Consider the following 25,286-nt stretch of genomic DNA (forward strand, 5'->3'; position numbering starts at 1 on the left):
ATAGAGACTCAAGGGTGGTACCGTTGGACTCGGGGTGCACACAAATGGGGGGGTAGGACAAGGTCCCATGTCTCTATCTTGCTCCGCTGAGGATCGGTCAAAACTGACCCTTGTCAAAACTCCAAGCCCTGTACACTCTTAACAACCGTGAACACCAACTTCAACTTGACAAAAAGTACCACAAAAAGGGGGGTCCAAACCACTCCTAGGGCTCTGAAATGTGCTCCTAAACACTTTTTGGGGGAACACTTTTGGCCTTTCACACTTAGGCAGATTTTCACTCTCCCAACTCACTTATATGGGGGAACTTCAAATGCTCATAACTCCAGAACCCTAAGTCCTAGAGACTCAAGGGTGGTACCGTTGGACTCGGGGTGCACACAAATGGGGGGGTAGGACAAGGTCCCATGTCTCTATCTTGCTCCGCTGAGGATCGGTCAAAACTGACCCTGGTTAAATCCCAAATTTTCACTCTCCCAACTCTGTTATATGGGGGAACTTCAAATGCTCATAACTTCAGAACCCTAAGACCTAGAGACTCAAGGGTGGTACCGTTGGACTCGGGGTGCACACAAATGGGGGGGTAGGACAAGGTCCCATGTCTCTATCTTTCTCAGCTGAGGATTGGTCAAAACTGACTCTGGTTAAAACCCCAAATTTTCACTCTCCCAACTGACTTATATGGGGGAACTTCAAATGCTCATAACTCCAGAACCCTAAGTCCTAGAGACTCAAGGGTGGTACCGTTGGACTCGGGGTGCACACAAATGGGGGGGTAGGACAAGGTCCCATGTCTCTATCTTGCTCCGCTGAGGATCAGTCAAAACTGACTCTGGTTAAAACCCCAAATTTTCACTCTCCCAACTGACTTATATGGGGGAACTTCAAATGCTCATAACTCCAGAACCCTAAGTCCTAGAGACTCAAGGGTGGTACCGTTGGACTCGGGGTGCACACAAATGGGGGGGTAGAACGAGGTCCCATGTCTCTATCTTTCTCAGCTGAGGATCGGTCAAAACTGACTCTGGTTAAAACCCCAAATTTTCACTCTCCCAACTGACTTATATGGGGGAACTTCAAATGCTCATAACTTCAGAACCCTAAGTCCTAGAGACTCAAGGGTGGTACCGTTGGACTCGGGGTGCACACAAATGGGGGGGTAGGACAAGGTCCCATGTCTCTATCTTGCTCCGCTGAGGATCGGTCAAAACTGACCCTAGTCAAAACTCCAAGCCCTGTACACTCTTAACAACCGTGAACACCAACTTCAACTTGACAAAAAGTACCACAAAAAGGGTGTCCAAACCACTCCTAGGGCTCTGAAATGTGTTCCTAAACACTTTCTGGGGGAACACTTTGGGCCTTTCACACATAGGCAGATTTTCACTCTCCCAACTGACTTATATGGGGGAACTTCAAATGCTCATAACTCCAGAACCCTAAGTCCTAGAGACTCAAGGGTGGTACCGTTGGACTCGGGGTGCACACAAATGGGGGGGTAGGACAAGGTCCCATGTCTCTATCTTGCTCCGCTGAGGATCGGTCAAAACTGACCCTGGTTAAATCCCAAATTTTCACTCTCCCAACTCTGTTATATGGGGGAACTTCAAATGCTCATAACTTCAGAACCCTAAGACCTAGAGACTCAAGGGTGGTACCGTTGGACTCGGGGTGCACACAAATGGGGGGGTAGGACAAGGTCCCATGTCTCTATCTTTCTCAGCTGAGGATTGGTCAAAACTGACTCTGGTTAAAACCCCAAATTTTCACTCTCCCAACTGACTTATATGGGGGAACTTCAAATGCTCATAACTCCAGAACCCTAAGTCCTAGAGACTCAAGGGTGGTACCGTTGGACTCGGGGTGCACACAAATGGGGGGGTAGGACAAGGTCCCATGTCTCTATCTTGCTCCGCTGAGGATCAGTCAAAACTGACTCTGGTTAAAACCCCAAATTTTCACTCTCCCAACTGACTTATATGGGGGAACTTCAAATGCTCATAACTCCAGAACCCTAAGTCCTAGAGACTCAAGGGTGGTACCGTTGGACTCGGGGTGCACACAAATGGGGGGGTAGAACGAGGTCCCATGTCTCTATCTTTCTCAGCTGAGGATCGGTCAAAACTGACTCTGGTTAAAACCCCAAATTTTCACTCTCCCAACTGACTTATATGGGGGAACTTCAAATGCTCATAACTTCAGAACCCTAAGTCCTAGAGACTCAAGGGTGGTACCGTTGGACTCGGGCTGCACACAAATGGGGGGGTAGGACAAGGTCCCATGTCTCTATCTTGCTCCGCTGAGGATCGGTCAAAACTGACCCTGGTCAAAACTCCAAGCCCTGTACATTCTTAACAACCGTGAACACAAACTTCAACTTGACAAAAAGTACCACAAAAAGGGGGGTCCAAACCACTCCTAGGGCTCTGAAATGTGTTCCTAAACACTTTCTGGGGGAACACTTTTGGCCTTTCACACTTAGGCAGATTTGCACTCTCCCAACTCACTTATATGGGGGAACTTCAAATGCTCATAACTCCAGAACCCTAAGTCCTAGAGACTCAAGGGTGGTACCGTTGGACTCGGGGTGCACACAAATGGGGGGGTAGGACAAGGTCCCATGTCTCTATCTTGCTCCGCTGAGGATCAGTCAAAACTGACTCTGGTTAAAACCCCAAATTTTCACTCTCCAAACTGACTTATATGGGGGAACTTCAAATGCTCATAACTCCAGAACCCTAAGTCCTAGAGACTCAAGGGTGGTACCGTTGGACTCGGGGTGCACACAAATGGGGGGGTAGGACAAGGTCCCATGTCTCTATCTTTCTCAGCTGAGGATCGGTCAAAACTGACTCTGGTTAAAACCCCAAATTTTCACTCTCCCAACTGACTTATATGGGGGAACTTCAAATGCTCATAACTCCAGAACCCTAAGTCCTAGAGACTCAAGGGTGGTACCGTTGGACTCGGGGTGCACACAAATGGGGGGGTAGGACAAGGTCCCATGTCTCTATCTTGCTCCGCTGAGGATCGGTCAAAACTGACCCTGGTCAAAACTCCAAGCCCTGTACATTCTTAACAACCGTGAACACAAACTTCAACTTGACAAAAAGTACCACAAAAAGGGGGGTCCAAACCACTACTAGGGCTCTGAAATGTGTTCCTAAACACTTTCTGGGGGAACACTTTTGGCCTTTCACACTTAGGCAGATTTGCACTCTCCCAACTCACTTATATGGGGGAACTTCAAATGCTCATAACTCCAGAACCCTAAGTCCTAGAGACTCAAGGGTGGTACCGTTGGACTCGGGGTGCACACAAATGGGGGGGTAGGACAAGGTCCCATGTCTCTATCTTGCTCCGCTGAGGATCGGTCAAAACTGACCCTGGTTAAATCCCAAATTTTCACTCTCCCAACTCACTTATATGGGGGAACTTCAAATGCTCATAACTCCAGAACCCTAAGTCCTAGAGACTCAAGGGTGGTACCGTTGGACTCGGGGTGCACACAAATGGGGGGGTAGGACAAGGTCCCATGTCTCTATCTTGCTCCGCTGAGGATCGGTCAAAACTGACCCTAGTCAAAACTCCAAGCCCTGTACACTCTTAACAACCGTGAACACCAACTTCAACTTGACAAAAAGTACCACAAAAAGGGTGTCCAAACCACTCCTAGGGCTCTGAAATGTGTTCCTAAACACTTTCTGGGGGAACACTTTGGGCCTTTCACACATAGGCAGATTTGCACTCTCCCAACTCACTTATATGGGGGAACTTCAAATGCTCATAACTCCAGAACCCTAAGTCCTAGAGACTCAAGGGTGGTACCGTTGGACTCGGGGTGCACACAAATGGGGGGGTAGGACAAGGTCCCATGTCTCTATCTTGCTCCGCTGAGGATCAGTCAAAACTGACTCTGGTTAAAACCCCAAATTTTCACTCTCCCAACTGACTTATATGGGGGAACTTCAAATGCTCATAACTCCAGAACCCTAAGTCCTAGAGACTCAAGGGTGGTACCGTTGGACTCGGGGTGCACACAAATGGGGGGGTAGGACAAGGTCCCATGTCTCTATCTTTCTCAGCTGAGGATCGGTCAAAACTGACTCTGGTTAAAACCCCAAATTTTCACTCTCCCAACTGACTTATATGGGGGAACTTCAAATGCTCATAACTCCAGAACCCTAAGTCCTAGAGACTCAAGGGTGGTACCGTTGGACTCGGGGTGCACACAAATGGGGGGGTAGGACAAGGTCCCATGTCTCTATCTTGCTCCGCTGAGGATCGGTCAAAACTGACCCTGGTCAAAACTCCAAGCCCTGTACATTCTTAACAACCGTGAACACAAACTTCAACTTGACAAAAAGTACCACAAAAAGGGGGGTCCAAACCACTACTAGGGCTCTGAAATGTGTTCCTAAACACTTTCTGGGGGAACACTTTTGGCCTTTCACACTTAGGCAGATTTGCACTCTCCCAACTCACTTATATGGGGGAACTTCAAATGCTCATAACTCCAGAACCCTAAGTCCTAGAGACTCAAGGGTGGTACCGTTGGACTCGGGGTGCACACAAATGGGGGGGTAGGACAAGGTCCCATGTCTCTATCTTGCTCCGCTGAGGATCGGTCAAAACTGACCCTGGTTAAATCCCAAATTTTCACTCTCCCAACTCACTTATATGGGGGAACTTCAAATGCTCATAACTCCAGAACCCTAAGTCCTAGAGACTCAAGGGTGGTACCGTTGGACTCGGGGTGCACACAAATGGGGGGGTAGGACAAGGTCCCATGTCTCTATCTTGCTCCGCTGAGGATCGGTCAAAACTGACCCTAGTCAAAACTCCAAGCCCTGTACACTCTTAACAACCGTGAACACCAACTTCAACTTGACAAAAAGTACCACAAAAAGGGTGTCCAAACCACTCCTAGGGCTCTGAAATGTGTTCCTAAACACTTTCTGGGGGAACACTTTGGGCCTTTCACACATAGGCAGATTTTCACTCTCCCAACTCACTTATATGGGGGAACTTCAAATGCTCATAACTCCAGAACCCTAAGTCCTAGAGACTCAAGGGTGGTACCGTTGGACTCGGGGTGCACACAAATGGGGGGGTAGGACAAGGTCCCATGTCTCTATCTTGCTCCGCTGAGGATCAGTCAAAACTGACCCTGGTTAAATCCCAAATTTTAACTCTCCCAACTCACTTATATGGGGGAACTTCAAATGCTCATAACTCCAGAACCCTAAGTCCTAGAGACTCAAGGGTGGTACCGTTGGACTCGGGGTGCACACAAATGGGGGGGTAGGACAAGGTCCCATGTCTCTATCTTGCTCCGCTGAGGATCGGTCAAAACTGACCCTAGTCAAAACTCCAAGCCCTGTACACTCTTAACAACCGTGAACACCAACTTCAACTTGACAAAAAGTACCACAAAAAGGGTGTCCAAACCACTCCTAGGGCTCTGAAATGTGTTCCTAAACACTTTCTGGGGGAACACTTTGGGCCTTTCACACATAGGCAGATTTTCACTCTCCCAACTGACTTATATGGGGGAACTTCAAATGCTCATAACTCCAGAACCCTAAGTCCTAGAGACTCAAGGGTGGTACCGTTGGACTCGGGGTGCACACAAATGGGGGGGTAGGACAAGGTCCCATGTCTCTATCTTTCTCCGCTGAGGATCAGTCAAAACTGACTCTGGTTAAAACCCCAAATTTTCACTCTCCCAACTGACTTATATGGGGGAACTTCAAATGCTCATAACTCCAGAACCCTAAGTCCTAGAGACTCAAGGGTGGTACCGTTGGACTCGGGGTGCACACAAATGGGGGGGTAGGACAAGGTCCCATGTCTCTATCTTGCTCCGCTGAGGATCGGTCAAAACTGACCCTGGTTAAATCCCAAATTTTCACTCTCCCAACTCACTTATATGGGGGAACTTCAAATGCTCATAACTCCGGAACCCTAAGTCCTAGAGACTCAAGGGTGGTACCGTTGGACTCGGGGTGCACACAAATGGGGGGGTAGGACAAGGTCCCATGTCTCTATCTTGCTCCGCTGAGGATCGGTCAAAACTGACCCTAGTCAAAACTCCAAGCCCTGTACACTCTTAACAACCGTGAACACCAACTTCAACTTGACAAAAAGTACCACAAAAAGGGTGTCCAAACCACTCCTAGGGCTCTGAAATGTGTTCCTAAACACTTTCTGGGGGAACACTTTGGGCCTTTCACACATAGGCAGATTTTCACTCTCCCAACTCACTTATATGGGGGAACTTCAAATGCTCATAACTCCAGAACCCTAAGTCATAGAGACTCAAGGGTGGTACCGTTGGACTCGGGGTGCACACAAATGGGGGGGTAGGACAAGGTCCCATGTCTCTATCTTGCTCCGCTGAGGATCGGTCAAAACTGACCCTTGTCAAAACTCCAAGCCCTGTACACTCTTAACAACCGTGAACACCAACTTCAACTTGACAAAAAGTACCACAAAAAGGGGGGTCCAAACCACTCCTAGGGCTCTGAAATGTGCTCCTAAACACTTTCTGGGGGAACACTTTTGGCCTTTCACACTTAGGCAGATTTGCACTCTCCCAACTCACTTATATGGGGGAACTTCAAATGCTCATAACTCCAGAACCCTAAGTCCTAGAGACTCAAGGGTGGTACCGTTGGACTCGGGGTGCACACAAATGGGGGGGTAGGACAAGGTCCCATGTCTCTATCTTGCTCCGCTGAGGATCGGTCAAAACTGACCCTGGTTAAATCCCAAATTTTCACTCTCCCAACTCTGTTATATGGGGGAACTTCAAATGCTCATAACTCCGGAACCCTAAGTCCTAGAGACTCAAGGGTGGTACCGTTGGACTCGGGGTGCACACAAATGGGGGGGTAGGACAAGGTCCCATGTCTCTATCTTGCTCCGCTGAGGATCAGTCAAAACTGACTCTGGTTAAAACCCCAAATTTTCACTCTCCCAACTGACTTATATGGGGGAACTTCAAATGCTCATAACTCCAGAACCCTAAGTCCTAGAGACTCAAGGGTGGTACCGTTGGACTCGGGGTGCACACAAATGGGGGGGCAGAACGAGGTCCCATGTCTCTATCTTTCTCCGCTGAGGATCGGTCAAAACTGACTCTGGTCAAAACCCCAAATTTTCACTCTCCCAACTGACTTATATGGGGGAACTTCAAATGCTCATAACTCCAGAACCCTAAGTCCTAGAGACTCAAGGGTGGTACCGTTGGACTCGGGGTGCACACAAATGGGGGGGGTAGGACAAGGTCCCATGTCTCTATCTTTCTCAGCTGAGGATCGGTCAAAACTGACTCTGGTTAAAACCCCAAATTTTCACTCTCCCAACTGACTTATATGGGGGAACTTCAAATGCTCATAACTCCAGAACCCTAAGTCCTAGAGACTCAAGGGTGGTACCGTTGGACTCGGGGTGCACACAAATGGAGGGGTAGGACAAGGTCCCATGTCTCTATCTTGCTCCGCTGAGGATCGGTCAAAACTGACCCTGGTCAAAACTCCAAGCCCTGTACACTCTTAACAACCGTGAACACCAACTTCAACTTGACAAAAAGTACCACAAAAAGGGGGGTCCAAACCACTCCTAGGGCTCTGAAATGTGTTCCTAAACACTTTCTGGGGGAACACTTTGGGCCTTTCACACACAGGCAGATTTGCACTCTCCCAACTCACTTATATGGGGGAACTTCAAATGCTCATAACTCCAGAACCCTAAGTCCTAGAGACTCAAGGGTGGTACCGTTGGACTCGGGGTGCACACAAATGGGGGGGTAGGACAAGGTCCCATGTCTCTATCTTGCTCCGCTGAGGATCAGTCAAAACTGACTCTGGTTAAAACCCCAAATTTTCACTCTCCCAACTGACTTATATGGGGGAACTTCAAATGCTCATAACTCCAGAACCCTAAGTCCTAGAGACTCAAGGGTGGTACCGTTGGACTCGGGGTGCACACAAATGGGGGGGTAGGACGAGGTCCCATGTCTCTATCTTTCTCAGCTGAGGATCGGTCAAAACTGACTCTGGTTAAAACCCCAAATTTTCACTCTCCCAACTGACTTATATGGGGGAACTTCAAATGCTCATAACTCCAGAACCCTAAGTCCTAGAGACTCAAGGGTGGTACCGTTGGACTCGGGGTGCACACAAATGGGGGGGTAGGACAAGGTCCCATGTCTCTATCTTTCTCAGCTGAGGATTGGTCAAAACTGACTCTGGTTAAAACCCCAAATTTTCACTCTCCCAACTGACTTATATGGGGGAACTTCAAATGCTCATAACTCCAGAACCCTAAGTCCTAGAGACTCAAGGGTGGTACCGTTGGACTCGGGGTGCACACAAATGGGGGGGTAGGACAAGGTCCCATGTCTCTATCTTTCTCAGCTGAGGATCGGTCAAAACTGACTCTGGTTAAAACCCCAAATTTTCACTCTCCCAACTGACTTATATGGGGGAACTTCAAATGCTCATAACTCCAGAACCCTAAGTCCTAGAGACTCAAGGGTGGTACCGTTGGACTCGGGGTGCACACAAATGGGGGGGTAGGACAAGGTCCCATGTCTCTATCTTTCTCAGCTGAGGATTGGTCAAAACTGACTCTGGTTAAAACCCCAAATTTTCACTCTCCCAACTGACTTATATGGGGGAACTTCAAATGCTCATAACTCCAGAACCCTAAGTCCTAGAGACTCAAGGGTGGTACCGTTGGACTCGGGGTGCACACAAATGGGGGGGTAGGACGAGGTCCCATGTCTCTATCTTTCTCCCCTGAGGATCGGTCAAAGCTGACCCTGGTTAAAACACCAAGCCATGTACACTCTCAACAACCCTAAACACCAACTTCAGCTTGACAAAAAGTACCACAAAAAGAAAGGTCCAAACCACTCCTAAGGGTCTGAAACGTGCTCCTAAACACTTTCTGGAGAAACACTTTTGGCCTCTCACCCTTAGGTAAATTTTCACTCTCCCAACTCACTTATATGGGGGATCTTCAAATGCTCATAACTCCTGAACCCTAAGTCCTAGAGACTCAAGGGTGGTACCGTTGGACTCGGGGTACACACAATTGGGGGGGTAGGACAAGGTCCCATGTATCTATCTTTCTCCCCTGAGGATCGGTCAAAGCTGACCCTGGTTAAAACACCAAGCCATCTACACTCTAAACAACCCTAAACACCAACTTCAGCTTGACAAAAAGTACCACAAAAAAAAGGTCCAAACCACTCCTAAGGCTCTGAAACGTGCTCCTAAACACTTTCTGGAAGATCACTTTTGGCCTCTCACCCTTAGGTAAATTTTCACTCTCCCAACTCACTTATATGGGGGATCTTCAAATGCTCATAACTCCGGAACCCTAAGTCCTAGAGACTCAAGGGTGGTACCGTTGGACTCGGGGTACACACAAATGGGGGGGGGGTAGGACAAGATCCCATGTCTCTATCTTTCTCCCCTGAGGACCGGTCAAAGCTGACCCTGGTTAAAACCCCAAATTTTCACTCACCCAACTCAATTATATGGGGGATCTTAAAATGCTCATACCTCCGGAACCCTAAGTCCTAGAGACTCAAGGGTGGTACCGTTGGACTCGGGGTACACACAAATGGGGGGGGTAGGACAAGGTCCCATGTCTCTATCTTTCTCCCCTGAGGATCAGTCAAAACTGACCCTGGTTAAAACCCCAAATTTTCACTCTCCCAACTCACTTATATGGGGGATCTTCAAATGCTCATAACTCCAGAACCCTAAGTCCTAGAGACTCAAGGGTGGTACCGTTGGACTCGGGGTACACACAAATGGGGGGGGGTAGGACAAGGTCCCATGTCTCTATCTTTCTCCGCTGAGGATCGGTCAAAACTGACCCTGGTTAAATCCCAAATTTTCACTCTCCCAACTCTGTTATATGGGGGAACTTCAAATGCTCATACCTCCGGAACCCTAAGTCCTAGAGACTCAAGGGTGGTACCGTTGGACTCGGGGTACACACAAATGGGGGGGGGGGGGGGGGGTAGGACAAGGTCCCCTGTCTCTATCTTTCTCTCCTGAGGATCGGTCAAAGCTGACCCTGGTTAAAACACAAAGCCATGTACACGCTCAACAACCCTAAACACCAACTTCAGCTTGACAAAAAGTACCACAAAAAGAGGGGTCCAAACCACTCCTAAGGCTCTGAAAAGTGCTCCTAAACACTTTGTGGAGGAACACTTTTGGCCTCTCACCCTTAGGCAAATTTTCACTCTCCCAACTCACTTATATGGGGGATCTTCAAATGCTCATAACTCTGGAACCCTAAGTCCTAGAGACTCAAGGGTGGTACCGTTGGACTCGGGGTACACACAAATGGGGGGGGTAGGACAAGGTCCAATGTCTCTATCTTTCTCCCCTGAGAATCGGTCAAAACTGACCCTGGTTAAAACCCCAAATTTTCACTCACCCAACTCACTTATATGGGGGATCTTCAAATGCTCATAACTCCTGAACCCTAAGTCCTAGAGACTCAAGGGTGGTACCGTTGGACTCGGGGTACACACAGTTGGGGGGGTAGGACAAGGTCCCATGTATCTATCTTTCTCCCCTGAGGATCGGTCAAAGCTGACCCTGGTTAAAACACCAAGCCATGTACACTCTCAACAACCCTAAACACCAACTTCAGCTTGACAAAAAGTACCACAAAAAAAAGGTCCAAACCACTCCTAAGGCTCTGAAACGTGCTCCTAAACACTTTCTGGAAGATCACTTTTGGCCTCTCACCCTTAGGCAAATTTTCACTCTCCCAACTCACTTATATGGGGGATCTTCAAATGCTCATAACTCCGGAACCCTAAGTCCTAGAGACTCAAGGGTGGTACCGTTGGACTCGGGGTAAACACAAATGGGGGGGTAGAACAAGGTCCCATGTCTCTATTTTTCTCCCCTGAGGATCGGTCAAAGTTGACCCTGGTTAAAACACCAAGCCATGTACACTCTCAACAACCATAAACACCAACTTCAGCTTGACAAAAAGTACCACAAAAAGAGGGGTCCAAACCACTCCTAAGGCTCTGAAATGGGGAAAACTTACCTCCGACTTCTGGAAACGGAGAAAAGTCCACTCTTCTTTACTGGTAATGCAAGTAAACAGTGCATAGATAATGAGAGGGGAACCCCAGGTGAACTTCAATAATTACTTCTTCTCCTGCAATTCTGTTGGTAGTTGACATTCAGGTTAAATGCATTACTGCCACCATCTGTTCTGGTGGAGATCTACTCGTTAGAGGTGCACTGTTGAATTGCATCCCTGTGGGAACACCGATGTACAGAGATGGTTTCGCCAAAAAAGCCGGTAAATCGGTGGTGGGAGGGTGGCCGAAGATCAATCTATGGTGGCCGTGGCCACCCCCTGGCTCCGCCCCTGCCTCTCACACTTAGGCAAATTTTAACTCTCCCAAGTCACTTATATGGGGGAACTTCAAATGCTCATAACTCCGGAACCCTAAGTCCTAGAGACTCAAGGGTGGTACCGTTGGACTCGGGGTACACACAAATGGGGGGGTAGGACAAGGTCCCATGTCTCTATCTTTCTCCCCTGAGGATCGGTCAAAGCTGACCCTGGTTAAAACACCAAGCCATGTACACTCTCAACAACCCTAAACACCAACTTCAGCTTGACAAAAAGTACCACAAAAAGAGGGGTCCAAACCACTCCTAGGGCTCTGAAATGTGTTCCTAAACACTTTCTGGGGGAACACTTTTGGCCTTTCACACTTAGGCAGATTTTCACTCTCCCAACTCACTTATATGGGGGAACTTCAAATGCTCATAACTCCTGAACCCTAAGTCCTAGAGACTCAAGGGTGGTACCGTTGGACTCGGGGTACACACAATTGGGGGGGTAGGACAAGGTCCCATGTATCTATCTTTCTCCCCTGAGGATCGGTCAAAGCTGACCCTGGTTAAAACACCAAGCCATCTACACTCTAAACAACCCTAAACACCAACTTCAGCTTGACAAAAAGTACCACAAAAAAAAGGTCCAAACCACTCCTAAGGCTCTGAAACGTGCTCCTAAACACTTTCTGGAAGATCACTTTTGGCCTCTCACCCTTAGGTAAATTTTCACTCTCCCAACTCACTTATATGGGGGATCTTCAAATGCTCATAACTCCGGAACCCTAAGTCCTAGAGACTCAAGGGTGGTACCGTTGGACTCGGGGTACACACAAATGGGGGGGGGTAGGACAAGATCCCATGTCTCTATCTTTCTCCCCTGAGGACCGGTCAAAGCTGACCCTGGTTAAAACCCCAAATTTTCACTCACCCAACTCAATTATATGGGGGATCTTAAAATGCTCATACCTCCGGAACCCTAAGTCCTAGAGACTCAAGGGTGGTACCGTTGGACTCGGGGTACACACAAATGGGGGGGGTAGGACAAGGTCCCATGTCTCTATCTTTCTCCCCTGAGGATCAGTCAAAACTGACCCTGGTTAAAACCCCAAATTTTCACTCTCCCAACTCACTTATATGGGGGATCTTCAAATGCTCATAACTCCAGAACCCTAAGTCCTAGAGACTCAAGGGTGGTACCGTTGGACTCGGGGTACACACAAATGGGGGGGGGTAGGACAAGGTCCCATGTCTCTATCTTTCTCCGCTGAGGATCGGTCAAAACTGACCCTGGTTAAATCCCAAATTTTCACTCTCCCAACTCTGTTATATGGGGGAACTTCAAATGCTCATACCTCCGGAACCCTAAGTCCTAGAGACTCAAGGGTGGTACCGTTGGACTCGGGGTACACACAAATGGGGGGGGGGGGGGGGGGGGTAGGACAAGGTCCCCTGTCTCTATCTTTCTCTCCTGAGGATCGGTCAAAGCTGACCCTGGTTAAAACACAAAGCCATGTACACGCTCAACAACCCTAAACACCAACTTCAGCTTGACAAAAAGTACCACAAAAAGAGGGGTCCAAACCACTCCTAAGGCTCTGAAAAGTGCTCCTAAACACTTTGTGGAGGAACACTTTTGGCCTCTCACCCTTAGGCAAATTTTCACTCTCCCAACTCACTTATATGGGGGATCTTCAAATGCTCATAACTCTGGAACCCTAAGTCCTAGAGACTCAAGGGTGGTACCGTTGGACTCGGGGTACACACAAATGGGGGGGGTAGGACAAGGTCCAATGTCTCTATCTTTCTCCCCTGAGAATCGGTCAAAACTGACCCTGGTTAAAACCCCAAATTTTCACTCACCCAACTCACTTATATGGGGGATCTTCAAATGCTCATAACTCCTGAACCCTAAGTCCTAGAGACTCAAGGGTGGTACCGTTGGACTCGGGGTACACACAGTTGGGGGGGTAGGACAAGGTCCCATGTATCTATCTTTCTCCCCTGAGGATCGGTCAAAGCTGACCCTGGTTAAAACACCAAGCCATGTACACTCTCAACAACCCTAAACACCAACTTCAGCTTGACAAAAAGTACCACAAAAAAAAGGTCCAAACCACTCCTAAGGCTCTGAAACGTGCTCCTAAACACTTTCTGGAAGATCACTTTTGGCCTCTCACCCTTAGGCAAATTTTCACTCTCCCAACTCACTTATATGGGGGATCTTCAAATGCTCATAACTCCGGAACCCTAAGTCCTAGAGACTCAAGGGTGGTACCGTTGGACTCGGGGTAAACACAAATGGGGGGGTAGAACAAGGTCCCATGTCTCTATTTTTCTCCCCTGAGGATCGGTCAAAGTTGACCCTGGTTAAAACACCAAGCCATGTACACTCTCAACAACCATAAACACCAACTTCAGCTTGACAAAAAGTACCACAAAAAGAGGGGTCCAAACCACTCCTAAGGCTCTGAAATGGGGAAAACTTACCTCCGACTTCTGGAAACGGAGAAAAGTCCACTCTTCTTTACTGGTAATGCAAGTAAACAGTGCATAGATAATGAGAGGGGAACCCCAGGTGAACTTCAATAATTACTTCTTCTCCTGCAATTCTGTTGGTAGTTGACATTCAGGTTAAATGCATTACTGCCACCATCTGTGCTGGTGGAGATCTACTCGTTAGAGGTGCACTGTTGAATTGCATCCCTGTGGGAACACCGATGTACAGAGATGGTTTCGCCAAAAAAGCCGGTAAATCGGTGGTGGGAGGGTGGCCGAAGATCAATCTATGGTGGCCGTGGCCACCCCCTGGCTCCGCCCCTGCCTCTCACACTTAGGCAAATTTTAACTCTCCCAAGTCACTTATATGGGGGAACTTCAAATGCTCATAACTCCGGAACCCTAAGTCCTAGAGACTCAAGGGTGGTACCGTTGGACTCGGGGTACACACAAATGGGGGGGTAGGACAAGGTCCCATGTCTCTATCTTTCTCCCCTGAGGATCGGTCAAAGCTGACCCTGGTTAAAACACCAAGCCATGTACACTCTCAACAACCCTAAACACCAACTTCAGCTTGACAAAAAGTACCACAAAAAGAGGGGTCCAAACCACTCCTAGGGCTCTGAAATGTGTTCCTAAACACTTTCTGGGGGAACACTTTTGGCCTTTCACACTTAGGCAGATTTTCACTCTCCCAACTCACTTATATGGGGGAACTTCAAATGCTCATAACTCCAGAACCCTAAGTCCTAGAGACTCAAGGGTGGTACCGTTGGACTCGGGGTGCACACAAATGGGGGGGTAGGACAAGGTCCCATGTCTCTATTTTTCTCCGCTGAGGATCGGTCAAAGCTGACCCTGGTTAAAACACCAAGCCATGTACACTCACTACAACCCTAAACACCAACTTCAGCTTGACAAAAAGTACCACAAAAAGAGGGGTCCAAACCACTCCTAAGGCTCTGAAACGTGCTCCTAAACACTTTCTGGAGGAACACTTTTGGCCTCTCACCCTTAGGCAAATTTTCACTCTCCCAACTCACTTATATGGGGGAACTTCAAATGCTCATAACTCCAGAACCCTAAGTCCTAGAGACTCAAGGGTGGTACCGTTGGACTCGGGGTGCACACAAATGGGGGGGTAGGACAAGGTCCCATGTCTCTATCTTTCTCCGTTGAGGATCGGTCAAAACTGACTCTGGTTAAAACCCCAAATTTTCACTCTCCCAATTGACTTATATGGGGGAACTTCAAATGCTCATAACTTCAGAACCCTAAGTCCTAGAGACTAAAGGGTGGTACCGTTGGACTCGGGGTGCACACAAATTGGGGGGTAGGACAAGGTCCCATGTCTCTATCTTGCTCCGCTGATGATCGGTCAAAACTGACCCTGGTCAAAACTCCAAGCTCTGTACACTCTTAACAACCGTGAACACCAACTTCAACTTGACAAAAAGTACCACAAAAAGGGGGGTCCAAACCACTCCTAGGGCTCTGAAATGTGTTCCTAAACACTTTCTGGGGGAACACTTTGGGCCTTTCACACAGGCAGATTTTCACTCTCCCAACTGACTTATATGGGGGAACTTCAAATGCTCATAACTCCAGAACCCTAAGTCCTAGAGACTCAAGGGTGGTACCGTTGGACTCGGGGTGCACACAAGTGGGGGGGTAGGACAAGGTCCCATGTCTCTATCTTGCTCTGCTGAGGATCGGTCAAAACTGACCCTGGTTAAATCCCAAATTTTCACTCTCCCAACTCACTTATATGGGGGAACTTCAAATGCTCATAACTCCGGAACCCTAAGACCTAGAGACTGTGCCCTGGTGACTGCAACATTACAGCTTTGCACAGGATTCAACAAATCAAAAAGCACCGGCAGGTCATCCCCCAAAACCACTGGAAAAGGCAAGTTATCTGTAACTCCCACATTTAGCAGATAGCTCTGTCCTTGCACTTCCACATAAACATCTGCCGTGGGATAAGACTTCTCATCACCATGTACACAGGAAATGGGGATTGTCTCAAGAGTGCAGATGGTATTAGCTGACACATATTTTCTGTATACAAGAGTCTGAGTACTGCCTGTATCAATCAGGGCTCTGAGGTTTTCTCCATTTATCTTTACATCAGTCGTTTTCATGGATTGGTTACCCTGAGGCTTAATGTCAACACTTTGTCGTGGTACAAAACACATTTGAGTGAGCTTAGCTGGATTCTTTGGGCACATTGGTTTAATATGGCCTTCCTGTCCACACAGATAACAAATGGGTGTTTGGCTAGAAGCCCTTCAATCAATAGCACCTGTTGGTTCTCCTTACCGGAGGCTTACCCACGCCTGCTGATGACCTCTGGTGGTGTTGAGGGGGTGCAGGCTTACGGCTATCCTTCCCCGCCTTCCAGGTATGGTTACTCCATGGCTGATTCTTTTTCCGAGCAGCCACAAACACATCAGCTAGAGTGGCAGCTTCAGCCGCTGACTTTGGACCATGCTCTTTTACCCAAACCTGGAGTTCAGGAGACAACATTCTCAAGTACTGTTCCATAATGATTATTTCACCAATTTCTTGGACAGTTTTACCTTGCGGTTGGGTCCGCTTCCCGTACAGCTCTTTCAGCCTCACATACAACTCCTTGGGGCTCTCATCAGGTCTGACATCTAGAGAGCGGAACCTCTGCTTGTAGGTCTCAAGGTTAATATCATATTTTTTCGAAATAGCAGCTTTGACCTCATCATATTCAAGGGAATCATCCACATCCATATTAACATAAGCTCCTCTGGGTTTGCCAGTCAGGAGTGGAATGAGTCGGAAAACCCAGTCAGATCTTGGCCACTGACATGCTGCTGCAATCCTTTCAAATGCAATGAGAAAGTGTTCAACATCATCATTTTCTGTTAATTTTTCTAGTCTGGGTGCAGCCTGCAGCTTGGGCCTGCTGGAAATCGTTACCTGAATCAGGAGTCTCCAAAGGGTGTGTAAAAGTCTGAACCGATTTTGAAGTGCTTCATACCGTTGCTCCTGCCGTGTAACTTCCTCCTTTCGTTCCATCTCCCGGGCCTCCTGCAACTCTTCCTCCCCGGTGCATGCCTTCACAAAATGGAGGGGAAGACAAAAAAGTAAAAAAAATGCCTGTGTCCTCAACTGGCTGATCCCATCGCTGCCACCAAATGTAAGGGACCAAGCTGGCAAGCACGAGGACCACAGATGAATTTCTTCAAAAAGAGGGTTTTATTTACCCCAAAAAAGATGCAAAGAAATATTTTAACCAAAATATAACAAACTTGGATCCCTAAAAGAGTTCAACCTAACAGAACTATACTGAAAGAAATACAAAGTCAAGTAACTGAACAGACCAACTGACAAACAGAAGACAAACAGACCTACACACTGAAAAACAAAGGACACATGTATAATGGTTGATAAGGCCATTATCCTAACAAAAAGGGGGATTTACAAACAACAAACATGACAACAATAAACAAAACCAGACAATCAGCCTGTCAGTAATGAATATCTTTAACTACTAACTAAACAATCCAAATCAACAACTAACAGTCTAAAGAAATAATCAACTATACAAACTAAATCCCTAATTTCCCCCCATGATGTGGCATCCACTTGGTCCAGCCCAATATGGCCGCTCCCTCCATATAATGGCTGCACTTCTATGGGCAGCCCCTTTTGGACCCAGCCTCACAGGACACCACTCAGCAACACCAGTGGCACCAGCAGCAAAAGCACTCTCTGCACTAGTAACTCAAACAAACCAAAAAAAGAATGAACCATTTAACCCTCGGGGTACACACAAATGGGGGGGTAGGTCCCATGTCTCTATCTTGCTCGCCTGAGGATCGGTCAAAACTGAACCTGGTTAAAACTCCAAGCCCTGTACACTCTTAACAACCGTAAACACCAACTTCAGCTACACAAAAAGTACCACAAAAAGGGGGGTCGAAACAACTCCCATTTTTATGACATTTTGAGGCCTTACTATACTATGACCATTTTTATGACATTTTGAGGCCATACTATACTATGACCGTTTTTTGGCCCATTTTGAAGCCTTACTATACTATGACCTTTTTTTTTTTTTGCCCATTTTGAGGCCATACTATTTAATTTACTATCAATAATAATGTAAAAATATGTAAAGAATTAATTACTAATGTATTTTTTATTTATATATAAATAATCTTCATTTACTCCACATAAAAAATAAATAATAAAAAATACAAAAAAATATTTAAAATTCAAATTTTAACAATATTAAACTTTCAGCTTTTTTCTTTTAAACAAACAATTCTCAGGTGCCTGTGCAGGTTGTTTGTGGAGCCGGCTCTATATGAAATTCTTTTCTTGCAGACACTACACTCTACCCTTGTATTATCAGTATAACTGAAATGGTTCCAGATTTTGTTTCTTTCCTTGGTGTCACTCATTTAACTATACCTTTCTAATGCGTCGATGTTGTCTTTTCTTGTAGCCCCTAGCTCTCTCTCTGCCCCTCCTGCTCTCCTGTTCATGTGCTACTGCTGCTGCGAGTGTAACTACCGCCCCCCTATTTAGTTATTTTTGTAGTTACAGTGGGATTTTGAATATGAAGAGTAATGTCTAGTGGAAATACAAGGAGTCCTGTGACAACAAGAGCTGTAACAGGAGTAACCCAAGGAATTGTAAAATTAACTTGCTCCTCAACAGCCTATATCAACTTGACTGTGACCTTTGACTGACATAACTTTTTCATGTTAAATAACAGCTTGTTTGTTTTAAACCATGCTGGTTCCATTTTTCCTGACCTTATTTTTTAACTGACAGAAGTACAGCTACATTGTTTTAGACAGACTCAAAAAAAATGTGTATCTGTCCTTTAATGTCAGAGGAACATACTCCAATATGTTTTGCCTGGACACTGTTTAAAATGACAGCACACTGAGAGTGAGCTGCCACAGTCAGTAGGTCAAAAGATCAGTTACAGCTCTGGTTTTCAGAAGCTAATGGCCATTGGTGTACTGTTCAAATGAATCATAAAATTAACATACACTGCATTCTGTCTCTCTTTGTATCTTCTCCTTTCCATGTGTGCAGCAGTGGACAGCCATGTGAGAAGCACCTGCATGTGATTGGATACACAGACACCAACTTCAACAGTGGAGCCCCTCCTCCCCAGCCTAGAGATCTGGACCCATCCTGCTCTCTCTTCCAGTGTTATATTACCAAGGAGGGTCAGGTTAGCTCCAGACCCCTGTGGATGTCAGCTGGTGGTGTGGGTGGAGGAGCATCAGGAGGCTCCAACAGGAGGCCCAGCAGCAGCCTGGAGGTGGGGGACGGTTTGCTCCTCCAGGAGCTGGAAGTGGCAGCTAACAGGAGGGAGAAAGAAGCGATCCTGCTGGCCCACTTCAGCATCCCTAACTGTGTGAGCTCTGAGCAGAGCTCAACGGTAGGAGAGGGTGACCTGCTGCTGGGAGAGCCAGAGCTGCCAATCATTCTAGATGGGCGGGACGAGAGTGGCAGGAAACACCAATAACCACAATGATTTCACATAGAGTTGGAGAGCTGAGAGCAGCTGCTCATCAGATGGGATAACTTAGCAGACACCATTGGTTTGATTCCAACTTAACATGGATAATATGCTGAACCACTTTGTGACTAAACACAGGAAAAGAAGACGTTTAGTTCACTGGGATCAAAGAATTTTAAATGACTTATAGGTTACTTTTTATAGTTTTAGGAAATAGATTGGGTATCAAACTGGTTCCTGATAAAGGAGCTTGTTTTGACTGACTGACACTGTCCCCCATGGAGGAATTTCCTAATAAATTCCTGATAATCGTTGTGACCCCTGAGCTTTTAGTCTCACCAGTTCCTCCTGGAGGAACCCGAGACATTCCCAGGACAGAGGTGTAGTTTTTTCTGTCGATTCTGGTTCTAACCATGGGGTCACCTACTGAATGGATGTGCCCAGAAAACCTCAAAGGGAACAGACCCAGAAGGCATGTCCCATGCCAGACATATGTCCTCTGCTGCAGCAGTAACAGGCGCAACTGTTAAGCACCTTAAAGAAAGATGCAGTTGTTTAATAAATGTTCCCTGTGTCCTAAATCACTGCACTGATGTTATAAATCCTCTGCGTTAAGATTAAGGGGAATCTGGGGATTAAACTGCTTAAACAGTTTACACTGTCAGGACTGAGGTTCTGAGATTAACTGAATACAATAAATCATAGTTAGACGACACTTGAAAAAAAAAAAACCTTTATTTTCACTACACCTTAAGTTAAGTTAAGTTTCAATAATTTAAATAAAAAAGTAGCTTTTGTATATGTATTAAAACAAATGGTTTTTTTTCCTTACGGAGCCACAGCTTCAAATGTTTCTGCAGCTTGTAGCCTTATGTCTGTTTGTTATGTAAACATGAATTATTGCTAATGTTGAGTCTGCAACTGGTCTGGAACAGAAAGAAATGTCCATTGACACTGCCTGTCAAAGGAGAGTCCTTTCACCTGAACCAAGTCTCAGGCTGAGACACTGAGTATTGCTTTTGTTGTCTTTAGCTAGAGTGCACAAGTTTTCACTGGCTTCTACGAGTCAGATCTAACTGAGGGAGGGCTGTGATGGGGGTGGGGGGTCAGGAGTGGGAAGCACCACTCCTTGTCTTTGAAGGTGTCTCACGATGTCCAGGATGGAATCGAGCTCCACACGGAAAGCCTCCAGCTCTCTGCTCTTTTCCTGAGCCAGATGCTTCCAGTGCTCCACCTCTGACTGCTGATTAGCCTCCAGCACCTGCCATGACCCACTAATCACCTGCAGGCACAGTTACTGAGGTAAGATGGTGGGGAGTAGGCTTGGTACTTTCAACACCATGTGACATTTCCAGGAGCAAGCGATGAGCAAATTGGTGGATTTAATTTTCATTTGATAAGCAAATGTATGGCAGCATGTTTGTAAAACACTGTGAAAAACCAGGCAGGTTATGGGAAGCTCTGTGTCATAGCTTGTTGAGTTTCTGTAGAGAAAAAGCTCCAAAACGGCCCCAAAAAGCACCTAAAAAATGACTTTTCATAAAGCAGCAAGCAATTACAGGGTAAAGGTAAAGGTGTGTGGCCTGGGTACCTGCTTCAGCTCCTTCTCTCTGTGCTGGTGTCTGAGCTCCATGTTGAGGATCTTCCTCTCCAGGCCACAAAGGAGTTTCACCTCAGGGCTCTGAGCTTCTTTAGCTTCCTTCAGCTCTTTCAGCAGTCTGGTCAGCTATACACAAGGTGGAAACAGTGACTTCATGTTAAAATGATAAGAAAAAAAAATACAAACCAAAATAATTAACTTTTCCCTCTTGGATCTAATGAAACATGATAATTCAGTGCAACAGATACACACTTATTTTGAAATAGAGACAGAGCACACATTATCCACTAACTGTAATCTAAATGCTGACCCTCTAACATTGTCCATTGCCATTTCTCCTCCTCTCCTCCATTCCTAGCTGTCCTATCTTCAGGGAGTTTTTTCTTGCCACTGTCGCCTTAAGTACTTGCTCTGAGGTCAGACTCTGGGTCTCTGTAAAGAGCTTTGAGACAATTTTGATTGTGGAAGGAGCTATATAAATAAAATTGAATTGAATTGAAAACCTCAGGAACACCCATATCTGCAAATGCACTGAGTCCAAGTGTGAAGAGGTGTGGAAACACATTGCAGCTTTGAGTTACAGACTATAAACCAAAATAGCAAATGTTTGGAAATATTGATTCTGAACGATCTTTCTACTTTAGACCTCTGTAGAAAAGAATATTCCCAGCTGGTGCTACAGCTGCTAAAATATGCTGCTAATACACTCAAACTCCCCCATTCCCTCACATTTTCTTTTTCTTACTTTACTTTCATTTAAATATGTTGCACATAGTGTTGTCATTTCATAAGCGCATTCTGATGTGTATCTGGTGCTTGGAGTCTACAGATTTTATTTCGCTAGAACATGTTTTTTTGTGTGAACCATCCCCAACTCTCCACCTCCTGCTCACCTGCTTCTGCAAAGCGTTCTCTCGGGTCCTGGATATTGCCAGTGCCTCTTTAGTTCCCTGCAGCTCTTTTAGTTGGTCTTGCAAATGTCTCATCATTATCTGCAGGTACATGTAAAGTTTAAAGCAACAGAAACATGTTCAGGATTTCCTGATGTGGAAATGAGCCTGGTTGGTTAGTGATCCTCTGCTGTACCTCCTGAGTGTTGAGCTGATTGGCCTGTTCAGCAACCTTTGAGGACGAGTGCTCCAGGGCGTGGGTGATACGCAGCTGGTCTAACTCCCTGAGGTGCTCGGCCTTCATAGAGGACAGCTGCTCTGCAGATTGCTCCTTCAGCCTAAAAGACCACATTATATCCTGATGTCCACTCACACTGATGCTCTGCAGGAAAAACATCTACGTGTTTGCACAGAAGCTCATACCTGCAGAGCTCCTCCTTGGCTTGCGCAGCCTCAGCCTTTAACGCCTCCTTCTCCTGCTCACTCTGCAGCTGCAGCAGCTCCAGGCGCTGCCTCAGAGCCTCGCTCTCCTGCAGAACCTCAGAGATGTGACTCCCTGTCAAAGGGACACAACATTAAAATGAAATATCCAAATATCTTATATCTCATTCAGCTGTTTAGTCATTCTGCCTTTCCTTTTTAATGTCAGGGCACAGTATCCATCGAAGCATGTAAAAGCTGACCATAACAAAATGTCCACACCTGCAAAGACAGTGGGTTGGTTCTTCTCATACTGAGCAGCTGGGAAAGTTTCCTCCACTCCACATGTCTCTCTCGCAGTAGCAGAGCAGGGCGTCTTTGTTGGGCCTGGCTGCCGTTTGGTCTCTGTAGAATGGGTTTCTGCTCGTGAGTTGGGGATGGACAGCATGCTCCTCCTCTCCTTCTGCAGCCTCTCCACGGTGCGGCTCAGCTCCCGAATGGTTCGCGTTTTGGCAGCAAGCTCGTGGTTCAACCGCTCTATCCGAACTCCAAACGCTGCCTCGGTTTGACGCTGGTGTCGGCTTGGACTCGGCTGGACCTGCAGGGGGAGGGGTTTACAATCAGGTTGCACGGGCAGGTAAGATTTGGCTTTTGCTTAATCCGATTCAAGTCAGAAAAAAGAATATTTATAGTCATATTTCTCTCAACCTTTTCTCTCTAAAGGTTGTGTTTAACAAACCCTTCATTGTCACACCACAGACCAGCCTGTAACAGCGTGCTAGAGCTACTGTAACAGTTTTTATTAACCTACCTTGTTTACGAGCTGCTGCTGAAGAGACTCAACCTGGCTGTGAAGGGCTTTTTCTTTCTCTTGGTGGGTTTCCTTCGCCCGCTGTAGCTCCTCCTCCAGAGTTTGAACCTGTGACATCCACGGCTTTGTCTCAGGTGCTGAGTTTGCTGCTTCAACCTGCTGTTTCTGCTCCAGCTGCTGCTCCAGCTCTGAGATCTGCTGCTCGTAGTGCAGCTACACAAAGCAACACAAAGGCACATCCAGTTACTGGAAGAATCTCATGGACTTTATTTTTCATTTTTGTGTTATTAATTTTATCTCATTTCAAACCTCCTCGCCTTTTGCCCACTCTATTGTGCTGTAGATATAAGTGTAACAAAATGCTGCTTTGATAACACTAAAATATTTTAATTGTTGAGTAAACACTGGCAAGTTACTACCACACAGCTCAGATATTACAATGTTGACAAAACCCACCTTGTGACAAAATGTACCTTCACTCTGTGGAACCGTTGTTCCATGGCCCTCAGACTGTGTTTGGCCTTTTCATCACGGTTCTCCAGCTCCGCTTCCAGACGCTGAATCCTCCGCTCCAGCAGAGTGGTGATGCGGCCGGGCGGAGACGTCTTAGCAGCGTCGGCGTGCTCCTTGCCTCCAGCACTAGCTGCGGCGTAGATAAGAGCAGGCAGGAAGTTTGGGTTTCTGTGTCTTAGTATCTTCTCCAGCTCCTTCACCTGGTAAAGAGAGAAAGACTCTTTAAACTATGAAGAGACATAAACCTGTGAGGGGGGGAGGGGCTTGTTTGTTTGTTTGTTGTGAGAAACCTGTCTCTCCAGGTCCTGCATCTTCTTTGTTTCCACCGATTTCTCTTTTGTCTTTCGGAGCTGCTCGCTGCTTCTTTTGCCCACCTCCATTTTCAGTTTTTCCACCTGAAATAAGGACGACCTGTTATCTCCAACTCAGCACACAAGGTTAGACTGAGAAAGTGTAAACTGTCTTTCAGCTCCACATTATAGCTGATAGCACAAGGTTTCTGCTCCTTTTACAGCTGGTGATGACAAAACACTACAAAATGCATTTGTGTTCAGCAGGCACTGGACCCACACACACTGTCCCAGCACTCTGGAAAAAAACAAACAAACAAACCTAAAAAATACACTGTTTCCCTGCTTGGAGCTCAGATTAATCCAGTGTTGGATCCCAGGCAGTTTGCATCCAAGCAGAGGAGGAGCACTGATGGTGCTGTTAATTCCACCAAACATTACGTCTTGTACAAACTGCAGTGAAGATTATAGAGAGGAAAGAACACCAGTCACTGCAATCACTCTATGAGCCTTTACCTTCTGGGAGATGGTTTAAGGTACCAAAGGCAAATCTTAACCGATACAATAACTCAGCCTCTAATGTATCTGTTTGATGCTGAGCAGGTGTTGGGACAGTGGGTTTTTTTTACAGCTTCTGCTGAAAACAGCTGCCCGAGAACGGTGAGACTGAATCAGAACAGTAGAGTTGTGGGTCAGACAGTTAAACAATGAACTGACACTCACCATAAAGCTCCATAAAGCAGGAGGGAGCTGCAGATTCAGGTGGTGATTCTCACTACGAGAAACCCCTTTTACCTGTTACATTGTTGTTAGGTAGGAAGCTGGTACGCTGATTACTCAAATGTTCAACAGCAGACAAGATGTTGTGTCGGTCAGGACACAGGTAAAGAAGTACAGGATTTGGAACAGTGCTCCAGTTGTATTTATTGCTCTTTGATGTTCACAGCATCACAGTAGTCTAAAATAAGCAATAAAACAGCATTCAGCTAATTCATCGACACACACACACATTATACCGCCTCATTAAATGCAACTAAGGAGCACACAAAAAATATAAACAACTTAACATGGGCTCAAATAAAGTTCTACATCAAACATACAACCTCCTCTCATTTCCCTCTTTCAATATAACGCCACATGACTTTACTGTTCACATAGAAATGAACCGACATGTAAATACACGAGTGAACTTCATGCAGCCTTACGACGCCGCGACGTGCGGCGGAAAAATACACAGTGCTAACTAGCATAGCGACTCGGTAATAAGTAAACAAACTTAACAATACGACACAGCAACACTCACGTTTCATCAGCGACTTGAAACTGGAAACATCAGCGGC

The 25,286-nt window shown here is 46.6% G+C and overlaps 2 pseudogenes; both read right to left on the reverse strand.

Annotated features, from left to right (window-relative positions):
• LOC121182858 overlaps positions 1-16,664 on the reverse strand; it is an 87,698-nt pseudogene extending 71,034 nt beyond the window's left edge.
• A 3,830-nt stretch (positions 16,665-20,494) lies between these two features.
• LOC121182859 overlaps positions 20,495-25,286 on the reverse strand; it is a 51,677-nt pseudogene continuing 46,885 nt past the window's right edge.

The sequence above is a fragment of the Toxotes jaculatrix genome, chromosome 6 (assembly GCF_017976425.1).
Source record: "Toxotes jaculatrix isolate fToxJac2 chromosome 6, fToxJac2.pri, whole genome shotgun sequence".
NCBI classification, from domain to species: domain Eukaryota; kingdom Metazoa; phylum Chordata; class Actinopteri; family Toxotidae; genus Toxotes; species Toxotes jaculatrix.